Here is a 7,576-nt window from a genome sequence, read left to right on the forward strand (position 1 = left end):
TTTTGGATGCCTGTACACAACTTATGCCGCTAACCAGCATCGTGCTGCTGTAATGATACCAAATATCCACCAGATGTATCGAGTATTTCTGGCTGCCTTTGAAGCAAAAGTTCTAAAGGTCCAAAAAGGAATCTGGAGTCATGTTACGTGACCCGACCTCCGTGTATCGACATCAGAATGTACGATCTGACTTTTTAGAAGATATTTCTCGGTACAACATCTACCCTATGGCGATCAAAATGGTCATTGATGTCATTGGAATTGTTAACGATGTCCTTGACATTGTGTACCTCCCTGTAATCGCTGCCGAACGTCGAGATGAAGATGGAAACTTGCAGCCACGCCCAGAGAGCGTAGTACTTTCAACGCTGCGTGAGACAGTTGTTGAACTTGCTGACAGGGAAACTCCTGAACTGATAAGGAGAAGATTCCATGAGAATAACCCCATTCCGGCTTGTAGATGGTCAGCCGACCACGTACTTGAAAATCCGGACGACATAATCCCAGCAGATTATGATCTGAATAGAAATATAGGGGTCGACATACTAGGCCTTACTCCCTTCATGAGTAATTTGCAAAAGATCGCGCCTAAAATGGTTGGAGGAGCATTAGAAACAAAGATCGTTGGGAAAAGATCTATTTTAGTTTCTAACCTCATGGGCGACCTGAAGTGCCCGGATTTAGAACCCGGCGAAACCGTTGATGCATATATTGCACGCGCCGTTCCCATAGGAGATACCCGACGTTTCTCCTTCAAAACCACGCTCTGCTACCAATTGTTGGGTGAAGCAGCGCGAAGAAGAATAAAATTAATGCTCAATCACATTGGAGTTGTTTTATTTCGACTAATAAGTACATATATTGTTTAATTGCAGAATTGCAGATCACAGAGTAGCGGTGTCAGTTAGACGTTGACAGTTCCAATAAGGCGGCAATAGTGCTGTGTCTCTTTTCTAGTGATGTACATTCATAACATACACCTCTTTCAGAAATACGTCCATTTGTTCCAATATCTACATAAATAAATTCATAATTTGCATTTGCAATTCCTATAAGTACAATACTGTGATACCCTTTATAATTAAAAAAAGTGAGCCGGCTCCGGCAGGAGGGACTATAGCTACATGTTTCCCATCGACGGCTCCTAAACAATTTGGAAATTGCCATGTACGCTCAAACTCTTCAGCAATTGCTAGCCATTCTTCTTCTGAACTCGGGAACTGTAACAAAAAGACCCATAATTCAGTATAAATGATATCATTTTTATTTACAGAGTACCATTTGCAACGTGTCATCACCCGCGACACCTGCAACATCTGCTGCTTCATCTGCACGTCGTAAGCGACACGGCAATGCCGCCATTGAAGACACAATATCGTTAATAGGTAAAAAGATTACAAAACCCAGATGATGAATATGATGCTATAGGAAAAAATGTCGCAATTAAACTCCGCAACATGACTGCTATTCAACAAGGCATAGCTGAAAAGCTCATCAATGAAGTTATTTTTTGGGACGGTTTGAAAAATTAACATTCAATACAAGTATACATAATCCAGTTCCAGTCCAGGTACCCCAAAGACCATTGATACACATGCCAGCTGTTCCAGTCCAGCTGCAAGAAACACAAGCATTTAACTTGACACAAGACTCGCAAACTATTAGTATCCCGGACACCCTGGTTGAATATTTAAACTTTAATAATAATAGAGACGCGTTTAATAATAATAACTAAAAAATAAAAATAGTACGTTACATTTGTATATGTTCAAGAGTAAATTTATTTGTTAAGCATTAATGTTTAATGTGCCATTGCAAAATAAAGTCTGATTATTTGTACTGAGTTATTTTATTTATAAAGTATGTAAATAAATTATACATACCTTCAAATATGTTTTCAGTGCAGAGTAGATTGCGTCAAGGTGGGTTTAGACCAAACGAGCGAATGCTCATTCTATCCCCACTACATCAAATTCTTCTAGTGTAAACAGGCGTAGAGCATTCTTTCGTTGTTCTTAGTGCGTTCGCAAAGATTCTATAGAATATTCTAAGAATGCTCGCTCGCTTGATGTAAACGGCGCAAGAGCGCGCGAACAGTTGCTTAGAGCGTTCTAGCGTGTTCGGACGTGCTCGCGCCACTGAGCGGTCTCATCAAAGCGTTCTTGTGTTCTAGCGATTGTTTACGTATCTTATCGATTAAATTATGGATTGGTCTCAAGAAAAATGTTTATTAATGATAGAAGCCTACCGCAATTTCAGATGTCTGTGGGATCCGACGTATGAAAACTATAAAAATACAACTTACAAACAAGATGCTTGGCGAGAAATCGCAAAACAACTGGAATGTAATGTTGAAGAGTTAAAAAAAAGATGGACTCGCTTCTTGCATCTTACCGCCGGGAAAGGCAAAAAACAATGAGTACGAAGTCAGGCAGCGGTGCCGATTGTATTTATAATTCTAAATGGTTTGCATTTAAAAGCATGCACTTTTTGATGGACAAATATAAACCGAGGAAAACAATTGATTTCGACACTAACCAAAATAAAAACATGGTAAGTAGGTAGTTATGTTTATTTATTGGGTATTCTACCATAATTTTAGGTTGGGTTATTTACGCTTTTTATAAAGTAACGGTTCCTATCGCTTTCATTATGCAATATTGTTTTGCCATGGCAAAATATTAGTCAAATTAAAATAGTCTGAAAATTCTTTCCGGATATTTTCACATTGCAAAGTGTGTCTTCGTCCAGTGTTGGGTAACGGGAGAAATGATGATAAACGGTCCATATTTCTCCACTGGCCTGGAATGACGACGTCATCTTCAATTCTGTCCATCATGCCCGGTGAATTATACAGCTTCCTAGAAGCTTTCCTTTTCATCAAATAATTATGTAGGTACACGCAGGTTTTTACGATGAGAGATGCTTTATCAGGTTGTAGCAACATAGGTTTTCGCAATACACGAAAAACTGCTGAAAGAATGCCAAATGCATTTTCTACTATTCGTCTTGCTCTAGACAGACGGTAGTTGTAAATTCGTTTTTCGGATCCCCTGGCATGAGTACCAGGATACGGCTTCATGATGTGTCTTTGTAATGGGAATGCATCATCTGCTACAAATACGAATGGCATATTCTGTTGTCTTCCTGGCAGGCTTTGGTCATTGGGCAAATTTAATTCATTATTTTGTAGTTTTTGATAGAAAGAAGTGTTTCTGAAAACTCCGCCATCTGATATTCTGCCCTGACAACCAATATCGGCGAATATAAAATTGTAGTTAGCGTCTACTATGGCCATTAACACCACACTGAATGTGGATTTATAATTAAAAAAGTCGCTTCCGCTGTTAATAGGTGCTTGTATGACGCAGTGTTTTCCGTCTACAGCGCCAATACAGTTTGGAAAATTCCACTTCTCATTGAATTCCTGAGCGATTGATAGCCATTCTTCTTCTGTTGACGGTGTCTGAAATGAATAAAAAAATATTTTAGGGTGTATTTAATTAAACTGTTTTGTTTATAGGCTGATGAGCAGGAGAATGAGCGAATTGAACAAGAAACTGCGGTAGTGGACCCTAATGCAGATACACAGTCAGATTCAACAACACATTCACAACCTGCAGCTTCAGTAGGGTCAAGAAACACCACACCACAATGGCAACCATCAACATCACTGCAATCTGGCCACATAATACCACCAAAAAAATCAAAACATGAATACCCTCGAGTAGCCAAAGCCTACCGTATTTTAAAAGATACACATGATTCAAAGATAAGGGACAAGAGTCAAGCTTTTGGAAATCATGTTGCTTCAAAACATCGCGAATACTCAAAAAGGACGAAAGCGTATGTTGAACATTACATAAATAATATACTGTTCGACGCTGATTTGGGGAAATTTGATTATGAGTCAAATTTAGCATCAACTCGATGTCTTCATATTCAGACAGTTCACAAAATACTTGCATTGTGTATTCTGTACCCTCAGATCAATCCCCTCCACCCAACCAAATGGAAGCTAGTTCAGAAAGTAATGTGAATTTAGGCCAACAATTACACATTCCGGATGATACCGCAACTGAAGAAACCAGGGAGTCTTTGCTGCATTTTATTAAAAAATTCAAGTAACAATCAACAACACTCTTAACAACACAACCCGGCAGCCTAAGCAACACGAGCGCGCGCGCACTCTAAAAAATTGTAAAACCTATAATTAAATACAGCGAATAAATATTGTTATGAAGAAATCTGCATTTCATCATTAACAAAAGTGGTGGTGGTGGTGTTCGGTAACAATCTTTTCTAGTTACTTTTTTTTATTTAAGTTCTCTGATTGTTTTTTTTAATAAATATCTTAAAAATAAATTGTCTTAGTTTATTTACTTACTTTCACTAATAATTACGGTCGTGATAATAGGTGTGTAGGTATGTATAAAAGTAATAACTTTACTTACCTTAGCATAGTTTTGCAATGCTTCATTTATTGCAGCACATACTTCAGATATAGCATACATATTGTCGATTTAGACATTTTAGTAAAATACATCAGGCTTTCATAGGAATCTCCAGTTGCCAAAAATCGCAAAGTCACTGCTAGTTTGTCATATGCAGGAATCGAGTCTCTAAAATTTGTACTTGATTTTCGAATTTTTTCGATGGTCAGAGATAGTAAATGATCAAAATCCTCTGGCGCCATTCTACAAAAGTTTTGGAATTGTCCACTTTCTTCTTTTTCGCATATCCGTCATTGTTTCACCTACATTATCCAGTGTCCTTCGATGCATTAAATTTGTAACCCACCAACGTCTCTTCCTTCTTTTATTTTTGAGTTTTTGCGACAAAATAATAAATGCAGCACTTGCAATAATGATATCGCTGTCAGAGTCAGACATAACGAAGCACTACCAATACTAACCACAGAATTGACACGAATGAGCAAAGAACATTCGATCTAGCTTTTGTTTACACTAAAAGATTACGAAAGAATGCTCTTGTTCTAGCTCTAGCTCTTTGTTGTAAATCGATACCTCTAGCTTTCGTTTACACTAAAAGATTACGAAAGAATGCTCTTGTTCTAGTTCTAGCTCTATGTTCGTTTGATGTAAATCGACCTTCACATGTCTCAGGAATTATGTACCCCAATGACTGTCTTGATATCAATGACGAATACATTACATCTTTATATGTTCCACCAGTTATCAAAAATCGTAATGTTGCACTTAAACGTTCATGCGGTGAAATAGCTTCTCTCATGCAAGTATCCTGTTTAGCTATAATTGGTGTGACTAAACACAAAAGTTCTTCATACACAGGCTCAGGCATTCTGAAATAATTCTGGAAATCTTCCTTCTCTTCACGTAACTCTCTTACTAAATTCACATGTGATAAACGCTCTCTTTTTGTAAGCCAGTTCTTAACCCACACTTTCGCCTTCGTCTATTGTTTTTAGTTTTTGAAATGTAATACGATATAATTCCTAAATAACACAAAGCTTCTTCAGTGGACGACATCGCGATACGGTATGAGTAAGTTGGCGCGTGTATCGCCGGCGTCGAGCCAAGTAAGTTCGCGATCTTAAAAACCGCAGACTTTAAGTTCGTACGTCTATCACCCACTTAAGAAAAGTTGTTGATTATTGTATATCTATAATCTGTATTACCTATTTTCATCATGTGCCAAGTTTCATAGGCGGGAGAATTTTTCGGAAGTCTCCATATAACGAATCTCCAAGTAAATTTGATACACTTAGTATTAGCAACTATTGATATTTTAAAAACTTGGCATTCGGTTGAATTTCAATTGGATTATTGAAAAATCTATTACAATAGAGCAACCTCTAAGTAAGAAACTTAATTAATTTGCCTGAGCAATTATTCACACGACGTAACTAAGCAAAAAAAAAAAAATATGTTTCAAAAGGAAAAATGGATAACTTATTAAATATTTATTTAGTAAACATAAAATCATAAAAAAATTAAAAATCAAGAACTTTTAGCAACCAAAATATGTCTTATAGTGTAAATGGTGACTTATAAATATATAACATTGTTACTGACTCAAAAAAAAAGTGTAAAACTGGAAAAAAAAGTGATAAAGCCGGAACTGAAATTAGTGGATATAATTTTAATTTATGTTTTGCTTAAGAACAGGAAACAGTGATCAAACATTAACAGACGACGGAACTGTGTACGAATATTCATGTGTAAGCATTAAATAATAAATATAATATCAAGTACCGTTGAACTATTAAACTCTAGTGACCTTTGAACCTTACACACAATACGCACGAAAAATACGCCGAACAGATGGGCCAATATGCATAAATGTAAAAATACTATATAATAAATAGAGAATTTTAAATTTGTGCTCTGTTGAAAATCATTACCATTTGAAATGCACGAGTATATCAGACAAAAATTTTATACTGATGACAGCTGAGAGTAAATCTAACTTCAGATGCCATCCTTGCTTAAATAAATTAGATATAGATCCATATCGCTAGCACACACTGAAACGCCAAGAAGTCCATTATCATCACCACATGCTCAAGAGATTATGTAACTATTCGAAAAAAGGCAGTTTTGGTTAATTACCACGGAAAACTCATTCCAAGGATTATCTGACGAAAAGATGATTCAGACTCCAGCTTGTGCACAGTCAAATCCTAGATATAATCTAAACAGGAGCTACATCGAACCACGTCTAAACAATAGCTATATCGTAGATGAACTCAGCAAAAGATCTGTACCTTAAGCATAAAATTGGAATCTGCTGAGTTGAGATACAAAGACTTACTGTCGGAAAACTTTTGCCCTGGCTAAGGGTCTTAATGAACGTGATTTAAAAAATTAGTCAATTAATGAGCATTGTAAATCCACAACTGGGCCTCCAAAGTCCTCAGTAAAAAATAGACGTAGGTCCGCAAACCGAACAAGACTAATTTTTCGACTGAATCCGATGATCAAAGCATATGTCACATTACCAAATGTCGCAGGAGGAAACTACAAAACCGAATCTATCCCCTGAACGTACACCACCAGCACCTCCGCTCTTTGTACCGCTAAAAAATCACCTGCAAGACAAACAAAATAAAGAAATCCCTTATATACAGCAAATTGCTACAAACCTGCACGAAACGCAAAAAAGCAACTATCTTTATAGCCATAAACAATTTAAAAACTCTCATATAAACATACATGATAAACAATTCCAAGATGACAGTCAACAGAGGGTTAAGGCCGGGCTGCCTAAAAGGAAATTGTGTATATTATCGGACCAGCAGGGAAATGGTCTGGATTAGCCTTAATAAAAGTATGTGCCTATTTTAATGTAATGTCCTATCTCAGTCCTGGAGCAGCCACGAGGGATGTGTTGCGCTCATTACATAACATTGAAAAAAACTTAATAAAATGATTTTTGATTATTCTTACCGTGCAAATGATGTGAACCGAAGGAATTGTTTGCAAATTTGTATTGCTCGCACAGCAATTGAGTACTACGAACATTATTATATCGCAAGACTTTAATAACCGACACTTAAATGAATTCTATTGAATAAAACGAATAAAGCACATTT

General features: G+C 36.8%; 1 long non-coding RNA gene across 1 annotated transcript; it reads right to left on the reverse strand.

The window, feature by feature from the left end:
- Positions 1-820: 820 nt before the first annotated feature.
- On the reverse strand, positions 821-2,196 carry LOC141441680 (uncharacterized). Its single transcript, XR_012452836.1, has 2 exons — positions 1,884-2,196; positions 821-1,220 (listed from the first exon to the last, which is right to left on the reverse strand). It is a non-coding gene; the product is annotated as an uncharacterized lncRNA (long non-coding RNA).
- Positions 2,197-7,576: the final 5,380 nt, after the last annotated feature.

This window comes from Choristoneura fumiferana, chromosome 24 (assembly GCF_025370935.1).
Source record: "Choristoneura fumiferana chromosome 24, NRCan_CFum_1, whole genome shotgun sequence".
Classification (NCBI taxonomy): domain Eukaryota; kingdom Metazoa; phylum Arthropoda; class Insecta; order Lepidoptera; family Tortricidae; genus Choristoneura; species Choristoneura fumiferana.